Below are 21,464 nucleotides of genomic sequence, written 5' to 3'. Positions count from 1 at the left end.
TGGACTCCTCAGGTGGACAAGAGGGAGATGACAATGTCGTTCACCCAACTCCTTTGTTGCCACGACAGTTGTGGGAGCCTGCAGCAATGAATGTGGTTTTATATAGCCTTTTGATTCCAGGGGGCTCAGAGCTGCTAAAAAGTATATATACTTCATATATACTAGGGTTGCCATATGTCTGGATTTCCCCAGACATGCCTGGGATTTCAAGGGTGAAATCGCCATCCGGGCAGATTTTTACTCTGTCTTGCTCTTGCCCTGAATCCTGCTTGATTTGCTTGACTGTTTCCTATTTGTTCGTTCTTAGTTTTTCCTCTCGTCTGGTATGCTGCATATGTTCTTCTGTCTGTAAGGCTTTGGGATGGGAGCTATGTTGACAACTTCATGGGGACTAGCCAATGGAGCCTTTTTAAAGAAAAAAAAACCCAGTGAAAGTTTTGTCCAAATGAAGATAAAAAAAATTCCACTTTTTGAGCCACAAAGCAGGCAAAGAAAGAATTTCACTTAGTGAAACAGAGCCTTCTATATTTCATTGTCCTGAAGAACAAGAAAAACATCTGAAAGTCATCATAGATGTATAATTTGAAAAGGGGCCCTGCTTCTAGCAACCACACCAGACCAAATTCAGGAAAACCAATTATTGAATGCAAAAATTAAATCAGCACCATTGTCTAGCTATTCATTCTTTACAAGCAAAAAAAGTTGTGGCTTGCCTCCCTGCAGAAGCCAGCTGCCATTATATGGCTGCATGGTCATTAAGTGTTAATTAATTTCTCTTCTACTAGCAAAACCAACAAAGCATATTTTGAAAATTATTTTAAAGGAACGTAGTGAGGGATGTGTGAATGTTTCAGTTTGAAAAGGTTTCAGATGAATAGTTTCAAATGAAGGTTACCATATTTTTCGCCCTATAGGACACACTTTTCCCCCTCCAAAAATGAAGGGGAAATGTGTGTGCGTCCTATGGGCCGAATGCAGGCTTTCGCTGAAGCTTGGAGAGCGAGAGGGGTCAGTGCGCACCGACCCCTCTCGCTCTCCTGGCTTCAGGAACACACCCGCAGCCTAGACGGCAGTCTGCTTCCCGGAGTGTCGGGCGCCCTGAAAGCAGAGCGCCCGGCGCTTCGGGAACACATCTGCAGCCTAGGCAGCCCTGCGGGAGTTCCTGCAGGGCTCCCCACGCTGCGGATAGCAGCCTGCCGCCCGGCGCGAGGGGTGCCCTGTAGCAGAGCGCCCCGCCTGCCGGGCAAACATCCGCAGCGTGTTGGAGCCCTGCAGGAGTTCCCCGCAGGGCTCCCCACACTGTGGACAGCAGCCTGCCGCCCGGCGCGCACTGTGTGCCGGACAGACATCAGCCAGCCCCACAAGCTCGGGGGACAGCAAGGAGGCGCAGCGCCGCCATCCCACTGTTCCTCGACCTGGTTCGGTTTCCCTGACCTGGTTTTGGGGGGGAAATAAAGGGAAAAAATTTCCCTTTATTTCCCCCAAAAAAACTAGGTGCGTCCTATGGGACAGAGCGTCCTATGGGACGAAAAATACGGTATGTATAGGACGTCCCACAACAAGTTGGAAAATACAGAGTCATGTGAACAGTTGAAATGCACCCTGCTGTGTACTTCACGAAGCAGCTGTCACATTCCTACCCTGCATGATCAACCACATAACACAGGATGCACACACTAGTTGAATGGCAATGCCCATCAACATTGGAGAGGCCTGGACCCCTCAAATATTTTATTGACCTCAGCCCCTAGGAGTTGGCTCCTATGTCTCAAGAGCTTTCACATGGAAGAGGGAACAAGCTTATTTTTTTCTGTTCCAGTAGGGCAGGACATCAACCAATGGATTCAAACTTACAAAACAGAAGATTCTGACTAAACATCAGGAAGAACTTTCTGACAGTAAGAACTGCTTGACAGTGGACCAGACTCCTCTGGAAGGTTGTAGACTGTCCTTCCTTGGAGGTTTCTAAGCAGAGGTTGGGTGGCCATCTGTCATGGATGCTTTAGCTAAAATTCCTGCATTGCAGGGGTTGGACTAGATGACCCTTGGGGTCCCTTCCAACTCTATGATTCTGTGAGTACATTCATTCATTCTTACTTTGCATGCCTGCAGACTGTTTCTTGACATTGAAGATAGATGCTAAGGCTGGACCCTGCTGCAGAAGACCGAATATGTGATGTGACATGTAAGCACAAGTGACTCACAATTCTTGTCCCATGATTCTAAATCTAAAAATAAAATAAAATAAAATCTGGAGATGTGCCTGTTCCCCTGGGGGTGATATGCATTGTTCTCATACATCCCAAAGTGTGGGAGAGAGTGTAGATCTTTCTGGGGAAAATATTTAAGTCTCTACGCTTCATATAAAATGTGGGAGAGTGATCACAGGACATATGAGTGATGCGTACTTCCACTTTGCATCAGTTCCAAGCTCTCAACAAACAAGTAACATGGCTGGTTTGGGCCATTTGCTATTCTCCCGCCACCCCAAGTTCATGTCATGTCATGCCACTGGAAGACTCCCTGGCAGTTATTTGGAACTGCTTGATTTCATAATTGGCCCGACAGTGGCTCATCTTCAGTGATGGTCACCTTTGCTCTCCCATCTGTCTAGCTAGCTGTCTAGCTAACCATCTATATAAAAAGAAGTAATTTGATATGTTTGCCATTCAATCCTTGGCAACTGCTGCTGCTTGCCAGTTGTCATCAGAGAATGTAACGAAGCTTAATGATGCAAGGAACTTGTGCCATCAATTTAGAATGCATCTCAGGTTTACTTGCAAATATAAAACATCAACAACAAAACACAGTTTCACCACCAGACTTTAAGGAGCGGCTCCATTAGCATAAACATTCCTGATTGATTCATCTCAAAATCAGTGTCTGAAGAATCAGTTTATAACCAAAGGAAATTGGATGGAGTGGTTCAATGCGCCCTAGAAGTTAGAGCTAAGTTACCTCATTTCACGTCATAAATACTGCAAGAAGATCAAACGTATCCATTCTTAAGGAAATCAGCCCTGAGTGCTCACTGGAAGGACAGATCCTAAAGCTGAGACTCCAATACTTTGGCCACCTCATGAGAAGAGAAGACTCCCTGGAAAAGACCCTGATGTTGGGAAAGATGGAGGGCACAAGGAGAAGGGGACGACAGAGGACGAGATGGTTGGATAGTGTTCTCGAAGCTACCAGCATGAGTCTGACCAAACTGCGGGAGGCAGTGGAAGACAGGAGTGCCTGGCGTGCTCTGGTCCAGGGGGTCACGAAGAGTCAGACACGACTAAACAACAACAACAAGTGCTTGTGAACACTTTCTATTTTTCTATACTCTTCTTCGTCTTCTCCTTCTCTGGCCTTCACCTTATTTACCATGCTAGTATTTAAATCTTACTGAATGTCGTGACCTGCATCCTTCTGTATAACTGTAGCAGTGTTAGGTCTAACACTATGATATCACCGTCACTAATGAACAAAGCCAAATAGGGTTTGCCATTGCTAACAGGATTAACTGGCAAGGAGAGCAACTGGGCCTGGCGGCAGTGAGGACAAAGAATAAGAGTGAGGACAAACAACAAGAATACGCAGCACAATGAATATATTTGGAGGGGGGTGGGGCTGCTTTTGAAAAAAAAATTACAATTAATTCATGCAACCATCCCATAATCCATCGATAGAAGGCCCATTGCAAGAGGGGAGAGGGGGGAATACACATTCAGTATTCATATTCATATTTCAAGAGCAGAAATAATCCTAGATTCTGTAAGTGCTTTAGTCATCTGATCTCCCCTTTCACAGGGAATTTGGGATCAAAACTAATCCTCTTGCTTAAAAAAAAAATTCCCCTTAAAGGTTAGATTAAGAATCCATTTAGGGAGTAATTAATGCTGAGGGCATTAGAGAAATGCAGGGTCTTTTTAAGTGTATCATCCTAAGACCATTCCTATTAGAATATGGTGATCCACAGTTCATGCAGGTTCCCCCCCCCCCCCATTCAGCAACATATGATCCCTTTTCAAAACTGGAAAAGGAAATACTATGTATGCTGCAGCTTCAAGAACCTCTCCCAAAAGATATGATGAATTGGCGAGCAGGATTTGAACTATGAGCAACAGAAATAATTAGAGATTATTGTATTATGGTTGTGATATAAAAGAGTGAAGATAGACTGCAGCAATGAGGTAGAATTAAAAACCCCACAGAAAATGGCCAGGCCACCTCAAATATTTTATTGGGTGGGTGAAGACGCCTCAGCCCCCAGGAGTTGGCTCCTGTGATAGCTGTCTTGTCTGAAAGGTGGGTCTATCAATTGATATTAGCCAAATGATACTCCTATGTACAGAGACTGTATACCTCTGATTGATGAAGATAGTGGAAAATAAATAAATTTGTCTCTTGGAGGCAACGGATGATCATGTTTTGAAGCAGAATGCTGAACGGGGTAGATCTAGGATTGAAAATGAAATTGAAAATGCATTGAGATGGTCCCAGCTTCATTTGTTCATTTCCCACTAATACGTCCCACTGCCCCTGTTATGTACTGAAGTTCTCACCCTGGGCCACCCTGTAGATAGTTATGCAAATAAGGGATCGAAAGTGACGTTCAGTGATTGGGTACTTTTAGATAGTCGTTACAGTAACGTTGTACTGGAGCTCTATATAAGCAGGCTGACTGAACCCTTCAGTTCAGTTCTGTTCTGGCCTGTGAATAAACAAGAGCTGTTTGAAGAATCGCTGTGTCGTCTGATATGTTCACCCACAACTTAATAGCCCCAGTTACCCCCAGTGCCAAGTCCCACTTTCCATGTGACATTACATTTGAACTTAAATGCACCATATGAATTGAGCTACACAACCTAGGGCCCACCAAAATGAACACATCCCACCATCAGCCTGTCAGGTCAACTGCCCCACACAGCCTGTTTTGCAGCCCCAGGTAGACAGCAATAGCAGGTTTATTGAGCCACTTGAGAGCCACAGTTATTCTAACTTGACAACTGGGGGCCTGAGGCTGATAGGTAAGGGCTTGTCCAAGTCAACACAATGAGTCCATGAGCAGAAGAACCTATGAATACATCTCCCAGGTATGCGTCTATCCATTAATTCCACTAAGTCATCAGTCCCATATGCAGCCGCTATTTCAAACAATATGTTCAGTTCAATAGAAGAACTTGCTGTAAGAAAATCAACAGCAGTTACTACTATGTAAACACAGCCTTAGCCATGTGTATTTATACGTGCATGTTACACCAAAGAGGGAGAGCATGATTAAAGAAAATGGTCAGATCCTGAGCTAGCCTTTCATGGAAACCTTATGTGGAAGAAAGAAAGCGGGGCAGAATATCTTGATTTATTAATGGAAAACTTTACAAGAAAAAGAAAAGGACAAAACATCTGGCAGTGTTGATTTAGAGCCATATTAGATGTGATGTTAAAAGGTGTCTTTGCATCTAAAATGTAGATTTTTCCTAAAATACATACTGCATCAGGTGACAATTAACAGGATCAAAGCAGGCATTAAGAAGAATGCAACCCTTTACTCTCCTGCAGATTGAAGCTAGTATTTGCATTTGGAGGAGATCCCCTTTGGTGCTAATGAGGAATTTCCCCTAAATGCTCATACAAACTTCAGAAGAGGTATTTTCTTCAACAGCATTGGAGGGAAGAAAAGTTATATTCCCTCCCCTCCCCGTCTTCTTGGATCTCATTCCTTGTTACCCCTCCCAGCTGATGCAATTTTGTTCTTACCCCCCCATCCCCCAATGCAAACATGCATGTCTAATTTGACCTTTTTATAAAATTTAAAGGTGTACTTTGGAACAAAGACCTGGAGGAGTTTTTTTAAAAAAAGTAGAAGCCTGCTTTCTTCAATGATATTCCAGTTCCTTTCCTTGATCTGCTAGTTTTCATTTTTTTTTATAAAAAAAGGTGTGTGTGTCTAATATGTATGTATTCTCCTGTATATATCTACACACACACACACACACACACACACACACACACACATAGCCATATATATATCCCAAGCCTCTTCATTGACTTAGAGCAGGCTTCCTCAACCTCAGCCCTCCAGATGTTTTGAGACTACAATTCCCCTCATCCCTGACCACTGGTCCTGCTAGCTATGGATCATGGGAGTTGTAGGCCAAAAACATCTGGAGGGCCGAGGTTGAGGAAGCCTGACTTAGAGGTATGGAGAGATGTGCAGGCTAAATACACTAAAAATTAACCCTTCTCCTAGCTTGCTCTCAGTATTCTGGTCAATGAACATAAATACACTGGAATGTTGCCATTTTGTTAACATTATTTAACACATTGAAGAGCTCTGAATGCTTAACAATCCACTTTCATTTGGATGTTTGCCATTTCAAATTGATTTATGATGACCCGCTCTGCCACAGGTAGACTTAAACCTCATTACCAGTCAGCCCCTCGGGGTACCAATCCATTTAAATGAATACATGCATGCATATATGTAATGCCACAACTTTGTTGGCCCAGACCTGTTTCAGAAACAGATTAAGCATCATTTGTCATTTAGAGTTTTGGAAAAGTACAAATTCCTGACTGGAAACTCCAGGATTTCTTCCTCATTCATCTATAATTCTTGTGCTTTGTTAATTCTGCACCAGTTGGGCACTATCTCTAGCACTGGTGGAAGAAAGCATTGCCTCAGGGCAATGCAGGGGGCTAATCCACTGTCCCTCAGACCTTGTGAAGGGCTGGACTATTTTTTTTTTTGGGGGGGGGGATTAACAAATTCCTATGCCCCACAAATAACCCAGAGATGCATTTTAAATAAAAGGACACATTCTACTCATGTAAAAACACCAGGCAGGCCCCACAAATAACCCAGAGATGCATTTTAAATAAAAGGACACATTCTACTCATGTAAAAACATGCTGATTCCCGGACCATCCACTGGCTGGATTTAGAAGGTGATTGGGCTGGATCCGGCCCCAGGGCCTTAGTTTGCCTACCCATGATTTCAGTGGAACATCTCTTCTGAAGAAAACCAGAAAAAACTGTTTCGGGAGGCAGGAATGAGTATAAAATGCAATACCTGTTCGATGGGTGGTTGTTGCCATTAATGAGTCTGAGACAAGTAATGTCGCTCCAGTTGCTTTCCTGCTACTGATCTTCATGTAGGCTGATATGCATGCTCAGAAACTGCAGCTCTGGTTAGTTTCAGGTCCACTGAATGCCAGTTCTTTCATAGCCAGCTCTAGATGAAATATTCTGTAGTTATTTTTCACCTCATCAACCAAACAGTGGAAGGTCGAAAATTATCGAAAGCCACAAAACCTTTTGAGGCAGCTGGGATCCCACCTTCAAAAGCAAGTGGGGATTTAGCAGCGCAGGTTTTACCTCACAGCACAGAGCAGTTGTGACAATCTGCTCTCGGTATACCAATCTGCATCTTTTTCTAGTCTACAAGGTCTCTCCTTTTCTTAGATTGCTTGAAAGGTTTATATTTAGCACATGGTCTTTTTGAACTCGACAGATTCTTAAAGAGCCTTTTTCAAAGAATCAAAATTGTTGAATATAAATTCTCCTTCCTTGCGCAGAGCTGAACTGAACTCTGTGGTGAATTATTTCTGTCCAGTGAGTGCTGGAAGCATTTGGGAATATTTTATTTGTCATGCTCTTCTTCCCCCTCCAGCCTTTCCTCATGAGAAGCACCAGCAAGATGGATGCTAATCCCACACTCTCCTTGTCTTCTGTGTTTTCACAATCAAGGCTAGTAACCCATTTTTGTCAAGTCCTAATAAAGGACTCCTCCAGAGTATATAACGAGTCTTTATTTCCCTTTGCAGTATGGACGGCAGCCAGTTGTTTGGTTTCTTTTATTCTTTGTGGCATTGTCTTTATTTAAATAGAAACTGGGTCGAAGAAGGCATTCAGTTCTGGGATATTTTTATGTCACGTTGCGCTATGCAACAGGCAATGTTGAAAACAGAGGTTTCCTCAGAGGCTTCAGAATTTCCCCAGAGATTTCAAAAGCAGTTGAGTAAGCATCTGTCTGAGGTGCATGCTTAGTCTGTGCAAGTAAAGCATGGCACATTCTGAACACATCAAACTTTTAAAATACAGTATTGCTTCTGTTTAGTACTTCAGCTTTCCTGGCAGAGAGATAACATTTATTTGGTGGGGATGTGTCATTTGCTCCACTTCTATGTGTCAGGGAGTAGATAAAAACATAATACTGGGGCCTGAAAAAAACAGTAAACAGAGTTGCCACCAAAACGTTGACTAAGTCAAATGCAAAATGAATATGGGTTTTTTTCCCTCAGACAAAAATTTGTATGGTGGAGAAATTTCAGCAATCTTTTCAGAAGTCTTTGACTTCCCTCATTTCTACATTATGCTCGGTGTTGCTCGGGTTTTACTAATATGTTGCCTAATTCTGTAACTTCTCCAATTTTTTGGCATTAAGTTCCAAGCGTACGAAATCCATTGCTTCTTCGTCTCCTTCGCTGAAAGAACTGCTGAAGATCAAGAGCCACAACAGAACTAATAGGATTGCAAGAATGTGCTGGGCTGGCTGGTGGTGCTATGGGCGCCTTTCTTATTCCAGCCAAAACAATCTGGAATGCATTTGCAGGAAGAGATACAATAAGCAGGAGTAATGGCAGGAAAGGAAGACCAGCATGTCTTGCTGTAGCTGTTAACGTGGTAGGTAACCATGGTGGAATCTACACACATATTAAAAATGTTTTGGAAAAACATTGAATTTGCCATAGCTCACTGTCGCCATCTAGCGTCACATTTGTATATTGCACTTTACAACATACCAGTACTTAAAACATTTTATTTGCAGCTGTATAGCTGAGTCCCATGTCCTCCCTCAAGAAATCTGAAAGTGGACATTAAAACTCCAGCAGATTTGCTCTCTAGAATTCTGCTCTGAATTTTGATACTGAATATTCTCCAGGTCTTCTCTGACTACTCAATTATTTGGCAAATACCCAACAAATATTTAATATCTGATTTTGACAACACTGTGTAGTCAGGATATCATGGTTCTTTCATAATTGACCATAGTAAATAGCTGAAATGCAATGGCAATGTTCACCTTTGATAGCTCAGGGCCTGGTTATCTGAGCAACCCTCCCTCCCTGCCCAGCTCAGGAGGTGCACGTGCTGTAGGAGGTCTGCTGGCTGTTATACAGCAATGAGCCTGGCTCCCACTTTAGGGAACTCTATCCCTGGCTATACATTGCAAGCATCAAATGTGCATGTTTCAGCACCTGCTAAAAACCTTCTTCTTGACCCAAGCCTTTCCTGATCAAGGCTTAACTGCATTTGTATTTTTACCTCATCACTGCATGTTGTAACTGCATATTACAATGTCTCTGCATGTTGTAACTGGAACCAGTATTTCAACCCATTTTGCATTATATGCATTGATTTTACTTTGCACCATTTAAGTACGTCAGTTTGAAGTGTTATATGAACAAGCAGAACAACACCAGCAGCAACTGTAGCAGCCATTGGTGTGAATGCGGGGTTTCCTCACAATGCAAATAACAACTTCCGAGGAGAGTTTCCTCAGTTCTACAGCAGGGGATCACAATAATCATTGCCTTCCTGCCTTCTGTGATCCCGGTAATGATCGCTCCCCATCCAGTGTATGCATTATTTATTCATTTGTGATATTTATATCCCGCCCTTCACCATGAGGAAGAATACATGTCATGAAAATGAGAGCGTATACATTATTAAAATCAATATCAATGACTTTAAAATCAAATAGATGCAGACTAAACCATTGAAACCAATAACAGAACAATCAGCACTAGTAAAGGTAAAGGTACCCCTGACCATTAGGTCCAGTCGCGGACAACCCTGGGGTTGCGGCACTCATCTTGCTCTATAGGCCGAGGTAGCCAGCATTTGTCCACAGACAGCTTCCGGGTCATGTGGCCAGCATGACAAAGCCGCTTCTGGTGAACCAGAGCAGCGCATGGAAACGTTGTTTACCTTCCCACCGGAGCAGTACCTATTTATCTATTTGCACTTGACATGCTTTTGAACTGCTAGGTGGGCAGGAGAATCAGCACTAATAATCCATTAAAACAGGGAGATGCATGATTTCTGACAGAGCGGCTCATATCAGTAAGCTTCATCCCTTCCCAAGGAGGTGCATCTTCACCTGCCAACAATAAGCTAATGACATGGTACGAGATGCATCTCAGAGAGGAGATTATGCCAGAGGTGGGGGACAACCACAGAGAATGTCCTTCCCCCACTGCTAAAATTCCCTGTAGTGGTGACACCATGAGTAGGACTTCTCCCGCACATACAGGCAGGTCAGGTTGATATGGTAGGAAGCCTTCTATGGCTTATGTTGCACCCAGCTGAGAAAATCCCTGGTCTCTTGTTGTCTGAGACTGCCAGGACACTGAGGAGCGGTGGCTGGATACAAATAAGTAGGCCCTGGGAGAAGAGACTGTTGGAGACTGACTTGGAAGCAGGGATCAGGGATCTTGGGGAGTCTCTAGCAGCCAGGAGATGAATCCAACACTCAGCTATGGGAGAACCAGGACACTTTTGGGGTGTTAATGCTGTGACCCCCTCCATTCCAGGCTCAGGTTGTATATATGTGTAAATAAACCATATATCACAAAGACACCACAGTCTCTGTTGTGCCTCATTTCCCAAAGGAAACACAACCCCTTAATTCCCTCCTAAAAGATTAAAGACACAACAGTCTTACTCATAAGTAACAGAAAGTAGTTTTACCCACGATCAGGCAGAGCACAGTGTGATCCCTGAAGGCACGCTTTAGGCTTAATGTTACAAATAAGTACAAATAGGTTTACCCCATATGGGAGATAACCCAGGGACTGCTGGCTGAGAGGAAGAGGAGGTGGCTGCGTGACTTCGCCTTTTACCAGGTCTGGAAAGGTCACGCCCACCTACTGGTAATATGCAAAGGAAGGACGCTCCAGCCAGGTGTAACAGGAAGTTTGACTGGCTGGACCAAACATTCCGTTGCATGTCCACTCTAGCGAAACAAGGAATGCTGTACTTGACTGTTCCAGTGGATTACATCCCACATAGGGCAGCGACACCTTGTGGAGGACCCTGGCACTGTGTTTGGCACCGTGTTGCCCCTTGTCTTCTGCCCCCCTGCTTCCCCAGAAATATGCTAGTTACTAAGACTTAGTATATAATAGGCACTATGAAGACTGAGTTAGCTAAATAAACAACATGGCCACAGGGTGAGGGACCTTCCATCTTTGAAAAAAAATGGGGTTTTAAAAAATTGCTTTCCTGTTAAAAGAAAAAGATGCACATTAACATTCTTGTGCAAAACCTTCATGTCAACTGCACTGCTGTTTATATTGCAGAGGATGTTTACAGTCTTCTCAGCTTCCCTGCGGGTTTTTAATGAAAATGATGGTGGGGTAAGTCTTTTCCTCTTGGGTCAAGAAGAGTTCAGCACTATGGAGGGAAATGTTCTGTTTATGCATAGCACAAGGAATTATGCCTGCCCGCCAAACCTGTCTTCTTCAACAGACAATATTTAATTTCAATGGACAACAGCTTGAATGTTCTTCTATCCCCACCACTGAAAGAAAACAGCCCTGTTCCCCCCCGCCCCCGTTGTTTGTTGAGTCTGGACATGGGGGTGGGGGGCACTGCAGGGTGCCAAGCTGGTCTTTGGCTTCCAACTCAGGGTGCCTTCAGCCAGTGACTGGAGCCGGGTGCATGCCAGGGTGAAAGGGAGCAGATCCTGAGGTCAATTAAGCATTTATTGCAAACTGTTAAGGTAGTCTGGCCTTGCAGCCACCACCACCTCCCAAAAGAAGAGGCAAGGCAGCCCATGGGTAAAATAGAAGTAGAAGGCAGGGGGAGAACAAAATCTAAGAAAGGGAAAGGAGGAGAGAAGGGGTGGGGTTGAACACTGCGACTTCTGTGGCTACAGCTCCATTTAGTGGCTGGACATAGGAAAGTGTCTCAAACCAGTTATAGCACTGGCCTAGCTAGCTCAATAGTGCATACAGTAACTGAAAAAGGCTCTTCAGTCCTACTGAAGATGTCAGGGACTAAACCAGGGACCCTTTGCTTCCAAAGCATGCACTTTGCTACTGAGCTAAGGCTGTGGATTCGGGGGGGGGGGGGGGGCGTGTCTTTGGGCACAGCTCTGGTAGAGCATGAAACTCTTAATCTGAAGATTGTGGGTTCAAGCACGGCAGGGGGGTGGTCTAGATGATCCTCGGGTTCCCTTCCAACTCTACAGTTCTATGTTTCCTCTAGGAATAGGCCCTCCAACCTGGAAAATGCAGGACATGCAAGCCAAGAATTTGCTCGTCATCCCACCCCGCTGCCCCTGCTGGCACTGACCTCCTTGCGTGATTTGTGCAAATCAACAATGTTCACAATCAAACAGCATTTAACTTCATGCAGAATGCAGATACTTGTGATCTGGCTACCTGACAAGCACCTGATCCAACGATACCCGCGGATGCTGTCAGGCCAATAAACCAGGCAGCTTGGGATAACTTCAAGCAAGCTGGAAGCCCCAGTATACTTACTCTCTGTTGTTCAAGGTATTAACAGGGAAAACCAATTAGCAGCAGGAACTGTTGCCCACATTGAATGGCTCCTACACTTTGCCTTAAGTAGAACCTCTTCTTACATTTATCACAAGCCGGTAGCCTTGAAGTCTGGATGCAGAAGCAACAGAAGTCAGACGTATCCTATGCTTGCTGGAACCTCAGCTCACCCTTTCTCATTGTGATGATGTCACTCTAGTTAAAGACAGTTCAGAATGGCTTTGTTTGGGATTACAGAGAATTGGGGACTTTGCGTGACCTTTCCTGCGCACAGTGGTGCCCTGCACACCCCCTCTGCGCTCGCTCCCAATTTATGTTTCCCTGCTATCCAATTAGCACCTTGTTCCAGGTGCTTATCTGGAGTGCTCTTTCTTGGGGTCACTGCCCCTTAGTTATTAGCCTCCCCCATTTCAACACCCAACAGCTGCTCTGACATGGAAGCGCAGGAACACTTTCGCACATTGTCATGCTGCTTCGGAAACTGAGGGGCCACTGATTCCTCCTCCATAATGGCAGGATCCTAAGATTTGCATGAAATGACTGCTCAGCCTTAATTTGTTCTTTAGTACTGTGTGCAGTGATATTCTTACCACAGGCCTCACTATAAGCAAACAAAAGTCATGCCTTTTTAATAGCTTCTTAATCAGATACTTAAAATGAAGACTCCAGCAGCCTTTCCGAACCTTGGCTCCCCAGATATTGTTGTACTTCAGTTCCCATAATCCCTAATCACTGGTACTGCTGGCTAGGGATGATGGGAGTTGTAGTCCAATAACATTACAGGTGCCAAGATTAGGAAAGGCTGTTCTACAGCATCAACGAAGCCTATACTGTGGTTCAAGTTTTTTTGTTTTTTCAGAAATTCCCCCTGGAATTGGTCTTCTTTTGCTGTGTTGTGCTACCTAAACTGTACATCTCGGAATCACAAATAATAGCCAACTGGACTTTCCCCTCCCTGCCCCAGGATAATCTGCCATCAATCACTTTATGGGAACGATCCTGATGACTTTTTAATATTATTTATTGCATTTTTAGAATTTGTAATTTAATGCTACCTATAAGTCACATTGAAAATATGCGTATCGTGAAAGGTGGGATATAAATTATTGTAATAAAATAAATATTTAACAGTAATAAGTTGTAGTTACAGTTCTGATGTTCTAGTCGCACCTGACCCAAATGTCTTCCCAATGGCATCTCAACACCCTTATAGACTGCAGTGTCACCACAGCAATCTCCATAATGGAAATTAAACAAAAAAAGAGGTGCCACGTTTATATTCTAAGCTAACTGACAAGGCACAGTCTTCTTTTCCTAAGTGATAAAGTAGCAGTGCTTTAGAAGAGAGTTCATCCTCCAGATTATATCTGGACCGACCACGCTTTATTTGAAGTGCAATTAAGAGGATCTCAGGAAAGAGCTGCAGTATATCCATCATTCTCAGATTTAATCATGAAGGTTAAAAAAAGCCCTCCTTTTCCCAGCTCATTCCTATTGAAAGTTCAGCTTTTGTGGAAAGGTTAAATTCATCCTTCAAAATCTGCATTTATATTTGGATTAATATCATGAGATTCAGAGGTGCTTCTTAAGAATGTTATGATCGTTCTAGAATATATTGGATAAAACGGTGATGGTTGAAATGGGGTGAGGTTTCTTGTTGTTGTTTTTTCAGGTTATGTTTGAAAGTTATTCTGTATTAATGATTTGTTGAAAAAATGAACGTATGAAAGTAGACATTTATCTGATTTCTTTGTCCATATGTGCATATGCAGGTACAAATTCTACCAGTGCCCCACAAGTCATGAAGCGTGTTTGCCATAGAGTCTGTTTCCCCCCAGACAGCTTCTCTTCTTGTTGGGGGATGTGGGGTTGAAGCAGTCCTGGAATGGCACTGCAGAAAGACGGGCAGGCAGAGGAATTAGCTCAAAGCGAGACTCCGAAGAAGACCAGAAGAGCCTTGGCCACCACCAAAGGCAACTTTGCAGATTCCCACTCCAATACTTACCACCATTTTGTGTGTGGCATCTTCCCTCCAACACAGACCAACAAGGCCCCAGATTGATGCTGGGTGTGAGGCATCATCTGAGAGTGAGATGGATAGGTCAGCTGCCTGCACATTTGCTGTTGTTGAAGGAGCTGTAGTGGGGGGAGGACAGGAAAGGGAAACAGGGAAAGAAAGCAATTCTGAAGTAATCTCATCTTCTAAATTTGTATAATGCTTATGATGCTTGCTCATGTCTTCTTATTTGTATGTTCTCTTACGTTTGCAGTGTAACATTGCTATGGAAAATAAGAAAATCTTCATTCAAAGAGAGGAGGGAGAGAGGGAATGACTTGGAACATGTTGTCAAATTCTCAGCTCCCTCACCATACTGCAAAAGCCAAGGATTTTCGTGTGTGTGTGTGTGCGCGCGTGCGTGCGTGCGCGCAGGAATGGGTGGAAATTCAGCTGGTATAATACCATTATAAGGCTATAACGATACAGTGTCTAGAGCATCTACATTAATTGGGAACAATACTTAATTTTGGGTAATTATATGGGACCTAAACAGATTAGTCACATTAGCAAAAGAGAGTAGAGAGTAGCTATACCTTTAGTGAATAATATATATTATAAATAATTGAAATTAAATTCATGAATTGAATCAAAACATCAACAGATTTGAAGCCAAGTAGCCTTGATTCCTGTCCCAATTTATCCCCACCCCTGCACTACCAAAGAAATATTACGTTCCTTTAACCAAGAAGTGGGATCAATTTTAATTTCGTTCAGCTTTGTTAGAGAATAGCCTGCAGGATTTCATTTATACTTAATGACACATCCATTTCTTCTGCATTAGGGTAAAAACCAATATTTATATTACAATGAATTTACAGTAGAATTAGTTGCAGTGAAATCAAACAAGCCGAAAAGGTTTCTGCAGTGTAAATGGATCACGCTCTTGGGAAAATACACCAAGGTCTGCAGCTGTTCCTGGAAACATGCCAATTAAAGTCACCTCATATTTAGGCAGCAAGAAAACAATTCTATTATCCTAATAGGACAAAGACTATGCTATCCATGCCTCTTATTTCAAGGATATTGTTATTCCATGCTAAAACCAATGAAATAGCTTATAAATGCATTATATGTAAATGTAAATAAGATGGTCCTGAAAGCCTGTTAGCCACACTGCATTTGGACAACAGGGTCCATAAATCCTATTTTTAATTAATTGTCAACATGAGGTGTCAGAGGAAAAGGAGACAGCTTCCAAATATGTGAAGTCCCTGTAGAAAATGTTGCTACTTTTATTGGATTTAATTTTAAAAAAATATTTTTTGCTTCCCCTAAAAATTCCTTAAATGTTTGTCTCAGGAGAAACACCCTAGCTCATCTTTTCTTTAGGATGGATCTGGTGACAAGGAAGCAGCATCAGTTACCTGCTCTGGGCATCTTTTTCTGGCTTTGCCTGACTGCTACAGCTGGACCTGCTGTTTTGTACTTTATGATGCTATATTACCCCCTTTGATGTTGCTTCCAGTGGTTTATACTGCCAGATTTATTGTGCATTTGAGTTTTACTGGACAGTACTTAGGGATTAAATAATAATAATAATAATAAAGCTGTTTAATAAATAATAGTTTTGGTGGCAACTTTATACCCCACCCCCAAAAAAGGAGACCTGAAGACAAGAAAGCAGACTACCAAAAAGTCTTCTGAAATTATTTGTGTGCACACAGTGGCCCAGTGTGTTCCCAGTACAACTGCTATTCCTCATTGTGTAATGCATCATTATGTGTTATGTTGCTTGGTCAGTTTCCTAAAATAAAAAAGATGGTGCAGCATTCATCAAACAAATACATTTGTTGATAGGATTTATATACACCATCTTTTAAGTGCAGCTGCCCCTTAGGATAGAAATGATTGCAATGGCTTGTCAAACTGTGGAGCAACAAAAAATCGGCAATGGAGGGAGTTCAGGTAACTCAAACTTCCCCCAGCAATATCTGTGCCTCAGTGAGGATGCCTGCTGGGTATCAAAATAACTGGGTAATGAAACGATTATGGGAACAGGCCTGTGGTCTCTGGAATGGTTTCCCAGGGCTCCAGGATGGATCAGATCTACACTTCCAGTACAGTGGTACCGTGGTTTACAACCATAATCCGTTCCAGAGGTCTGTTTGTAAACCAAAACAGGTTGTAACCCAAGGCGCGCTTTTGCCAATGGGGCCTCCCAAAAAAATTTGTTCATAATCCAAAAAAAAAAGGGTTGTAATCCAAAAAAAGTTTGCAAACCAGGACACGCACTTCCGGGTTTGACGTGTTTGTAATCCAAAACCTATGCAAACCAAGACGCATGCAAACCAAGGTACCACTGTACTGGAGACAGCTCTGATGTCAGAAAGTGAGCTCTGATGTCAGAGCCTCCCTCTTTGGCAGCACCACTTCCTTCAATGCCCTGACCCAAGCAACATCAAACTGCCCATGTTGGAAAACTCCCCCCCCCCCAATTTCTTGTCACTCCTGCAAATTGGGCGGGAGGTGTTGGATTAGTCATGCCTAGAAACAATGGGGGAGAAAAGCTTTTAAAGTGTTTTTGAAGCTGGGAAATGGTTGGAAGATTTGCAGAACATTCTTCTTCTCTCACTTCTACCTTGCTGGTGCAGCTGGATATGGGACAAGGTGGTTTAATCACCTTCAGATTCCCACCTGCACTACTTAAGGTTGCAGTCTAAAATATAAGCCGGATACTTTTTGTCAGTTGCCCACTCATGAACTTGACTTATGTAGAACCAAATGGAAAATGTTTCCGCCTGGCTTATTTTATCACAGCTACCATGTTCATCACAAGACCTCTTGCCTTATATCTGGTATAGTTGAACGTAATGTGTTAAACATAAAAGATGTTGCTATTAAATTTCCCAGTTTAGTAGTTGTTGTTGTTGCTGCTGCTGCTGTTATTTTCATCTCTTAATGCAAAATGCCTCTAGGGCTCATCTGAGCAGCCTTCTTCTATCATATTCAGCATTTAGCAACCAATAGATAGTCCCACAGCTGACAGATGGTGACTATTTCAGCAGGTGGCTGTTTGGAATGTGGCTGGTGTTAATTCCCCAAAGAAATACTTTCACATTTAATTCTTTCTATCCATATAGGTTGAATGATTTATTTTGTCACATTCCCACCACTGTCTCAAAGCGCTGGTTCCATTTAAATCCCCTTGGACAAACAAAAGGTATATTTTGTTTGCTTGTTCCTGAACCTCTCCCATCCATGGATGCTACTGTTGCCAGCAACTCAATAAATAAATCCAAAACGGATAAAGCTGTTTTGCTGGTGACCTTCTTCTAGTGTGTTACTGACTGCTGAATTTCACACCTCTGACATGGATAACCCACAGTAGTGACTAAGGATGCATGACACAGATTCAGTGAAGTGGCACTTTTACTCAATGAATTTATAACGAGTACTTTCCCCTCCAGCTGGCTTTATTAAGTAGTTTATTTCAAAGTTATGAGATTAGAAGTAAGGAAGATGGGGGCAAAGCCTCCACCAATTCCCAGAGTCCCACTTCTGACAAATGAACTCCTTCTCGTTGAGGCAGTTCTAGCGTGTCACTCCATGTTTTAAACCCACCTTCTCCTTAGAATCCAGCTTCACATTTAAATCCCACCCTGCTCTAAGAACATAAGAAGACAAGATGGGCCCAAAACATTTTGGTACCTGAGGCAGACCCAACCCCCCTCCCCACCAGGAAAAAGGGGGCAAGGGAGGAACTACATCAGGAACAAGGGGCAAGGAAAGATCTACATTAGGAGTTGCTGCCCCTGTGGATCTTGTGACCTCAAATGGAGGTTTTTTAAAAAAAAATCCTGGGGTGTTTGTGAGTTTATGAAGCTGAGCTAATTGATATATTGTAAAAGAAAGGCAAGTCAGATAAAACTAATTGCTTCAGAGACAGCAGCCTGCTGTTTGTTTAGGAACTCTGTTTATTTGGTGTTGATTTTCATTAAACCAGGAGTCTTAACATTGATTGCCTGGGTTTCCATGGCTGATGCTTACATGACAAAGGAAGAGTATACATGAGTAGCCAGTGGTTGCAGGGAGAAGGTCAGTTGGACTAAAGCTCAGAATCAACTCACGCTTGCAAGAAAAGTTAAAAATAATAAAAAGGTTTCTTTTGCTATGTTTGAAGCAAGAGGGAGAACAAGCAAATAGTAGGTTCTTTGTGTGAAGAAGATGGAGAAATGCTATTGGGTGACAGAGGGAAGACGGAACTGCTCAACACCTACTTTGCCTCTGTCTTCACCCCAAAGGAAAGCAGTGCCCAACCAGGTGATAACAGAATAAATGATGCAAGGAGGGAGCTGCGACCCAAGACAAAGAAAGAGCTGCACCCAAGAGTACTAAAACAGCTTGCAGATGTAATCTCAGTGTCTCTGTCTATAATCGTTGAGGATTCCTGATGAGTAGGCGAGGCTCCTGTAGACTGGAGGAAAGCAAACATTATCCCCATCTTCAGAAAGGTCCTAGAACAGATTAAATGGTCAGTCTGTGAGAACTTAGAAAAGGATGCTGTGATTATTGAGACCTAGCATAGGTTTCTCAAAAATAAGTCAAGCCAGAGAAATATCCCTTCTTTTTTTGGACAGAGTTACAAGCTTAGTGAATCAGGGGAATGCTGTGGATGTAGTGTATCTTGTTTCAGTAAGGCTTTTGACAAAGTCCCCCATGATATTATGGCACAGAAGCTGATAAAATGTGGGCTGGATGAGCCAGATTTGTAGCTGGTTGACTGGCGGAACCCAAAGAATACTCATTAACGGTTCTTTATCATCCTAGAGAAAAGTGACCCGGGGTTCTGTCCTAGGCCTGTTGTTGTTCAATGTCTTTATAAATGACTTGGAAGAAGGTATTGAGGGGATCCTCGTCCAATTTGCAGATGACACCAAACTGAAAGCTGTAGCTAATGCTGCAGAAGATAGATTCAGGATTCCAGATGACCTTAACAGATTGGAGAACTGGGCGAAAACTAACAAAATGAATTTCAATAGGGAATTCAAATGACTTCAGCGAGAGTGCAGTGGGGGTAAGAATTCTTAAAAGTTCAGATGCAGGCCGTTCTCTTGCAACTTTTCATGCATCCGTTTGTTGCTACTCAACCTTTTCTTTCAAAACATACACTTCTGATGCCAGAAAAAAAAGGCTCTTTAGCTTAGTGCTCTTAACGAAGACTTGACTGAAACAGTTCCTGAAATCAAATCATAGTTATGCTGCTAATCACAAAATGTATATAGCCAGACACATGGAAGGAGGGTCAGGATGCTACCCACATGCCTCATCAACTTGCGCACTGGAGGTCAGCAGAGAGGCTCTTGAGTTTGCAGTTTGTATTGGATAGTTTATTTCAGTCTTTTAAATCTTTTTACAATATTTAATATGTAACGCAATTGACCTTTAATAGTACTTAGCATTTATTTGCTGATTTTACTGTATTTTAACCATTGGCATACAATGGCAATTGGCAGGTAGGTGACATGTAGTAGTATTAGCATTTGACTGTATGGAGTAACCAACAAAGTCAGTTTTTGAGAGGTAATATTTGATAACATTCCTTTTAAACAGCTTACGTTTCAAACTTTGATGTAAAATGCCATTCAAAACTAAATTGCAGATTCAAAACCTGAACGGCAGGTTGGATCCAGTGAAGCCTTAGAATTAAATCAAACCCCCTGAACCCCTGGATTCTGCAAAGGTCGAAATATAAGCCAGACCAGTTTTCCTCATGAGGTAATCACCTGGGAGATGAACCATTAGGAAAACAAAGGGACGAGCCTCTGTGCCAGACGGCAAGTGAGTGAAGCCCCTCTTCCAGCTCTGGTTTAGTTAGAAGACAAAGGCAGAGTTTGAGTCCAGAGTTAGCTGGAATATGACCTGGAGGGGTAAAGGCGGAAGCTGGATAGAGGGTCATGGCACAATGCCTGATTTATGAATTGAATCCACAGCTGCAGCTGTGGGAGAAGCAAGACCCTCTTGGGGTGTCCATGCTGTGAACCCCTCCACTGTAGGTTCAGGTTGCATTTGTGTGTAAATAAGCCATATATCACAAAGACAACACAGCCTCCACTGTGCCTCATTTTCTGAACAAACAAAACACAAACCCCGGGTAAAGCTCCTGGAACCCCTGGAACCTTGCACCACTCTGACATTGGGATGGAGTGCAGCAATGTTTAGCTTCCCAAAGATTTTGACAAGGTGATGGGTTGGGTCTTTTTCTTAGTTTTAAGAGGCTTAAGGAAGTTATTTCCTCTTATTTAACTGCTGGTATTATTCTGCTCCAAGCAGCTTTCATAATATGTAGACAGATGGCTGAGGTGGCAGTGGGGAGGGGCGATTTGACTCTTGCGCAGATGGCCCAGAGTGTAGTGAAATATTGGGCCCACAGGGAGTGCAGCTTGGCTCCAGAACACAGCCACAATCCCTAGAACAGCCACGCCACAATCCTATGCTTACCGGTACTTCCTTGGAACAGCAGTCCAGGTGTTCATGGGTTAACCTCTTGGTAGGCGATTTAGAACTGCAGCCACACTTCAGGTCTTGGAGGCTGAAAACCCCACATTTCATAAAGGTCACTTTTACATTACCAATGTTTCAAAGGAGGGTGCTCTGCAATATTTTCAAGTAAAGAAAATAGTGTTGAACTGCACAGCAGTTGTCCCCAGTTTATTTTGAGACAATGTATAACAGAAGGAATTGTCTCAAAATAAACTAATTAAAGGATACAACTAGAACTAGGCTTTTTTGTAGGGCTCAGTTGAAGTATCCCCTAGCTGAAGCATTCCAGATGAAACTGCAGATTTGTGAAGCTTGAAATCCCCCTTCCATAATTTACCTTGCCGTTAATTTCTTTTGTAAT

The 21,464-nt window shown here is 42.9% G+C and overlaps 1 protein-coding gene across 1 annotated transcript in view; it reads right to left on the bottom strand.

Moving 5' to 3' along the window:
• Positions 1-7,078, bottom strand: part of SHISAL1 (shisa like 1) — a 185,682-nt gene extending 178,604 nt beyond the window's left edge. The window contains exon 1 of the mRNA XM_079975504.1: positions 7,062-7,078. The gene's annotated coding sequence lies outside the window, so the exon portion shown is untranslated. The remainder of the gene's footprint in view (positions 1-7,061) is intronic.
• Between the last annotated feature and the right edge of the window lie 14,386 nt (positions 7,079-21,464).

Source organism: Podarcis cretensis (genome assembly GCF_951804945.1).
Source record: "Podarcis cretensis genome assembly, chromosome: 5".
Lineage (NCBI taxonomy): Eukaryota > Metazoa > Chordata > Lepidosauria > Squamata > Lacertidae > Podarcis > Podarcis cretensis.
The sequence above is the reverse complement of the archived record's forward strand: the minus strand, read 5'-3'. Positions and strand labels throughout refer to the sequence as shown.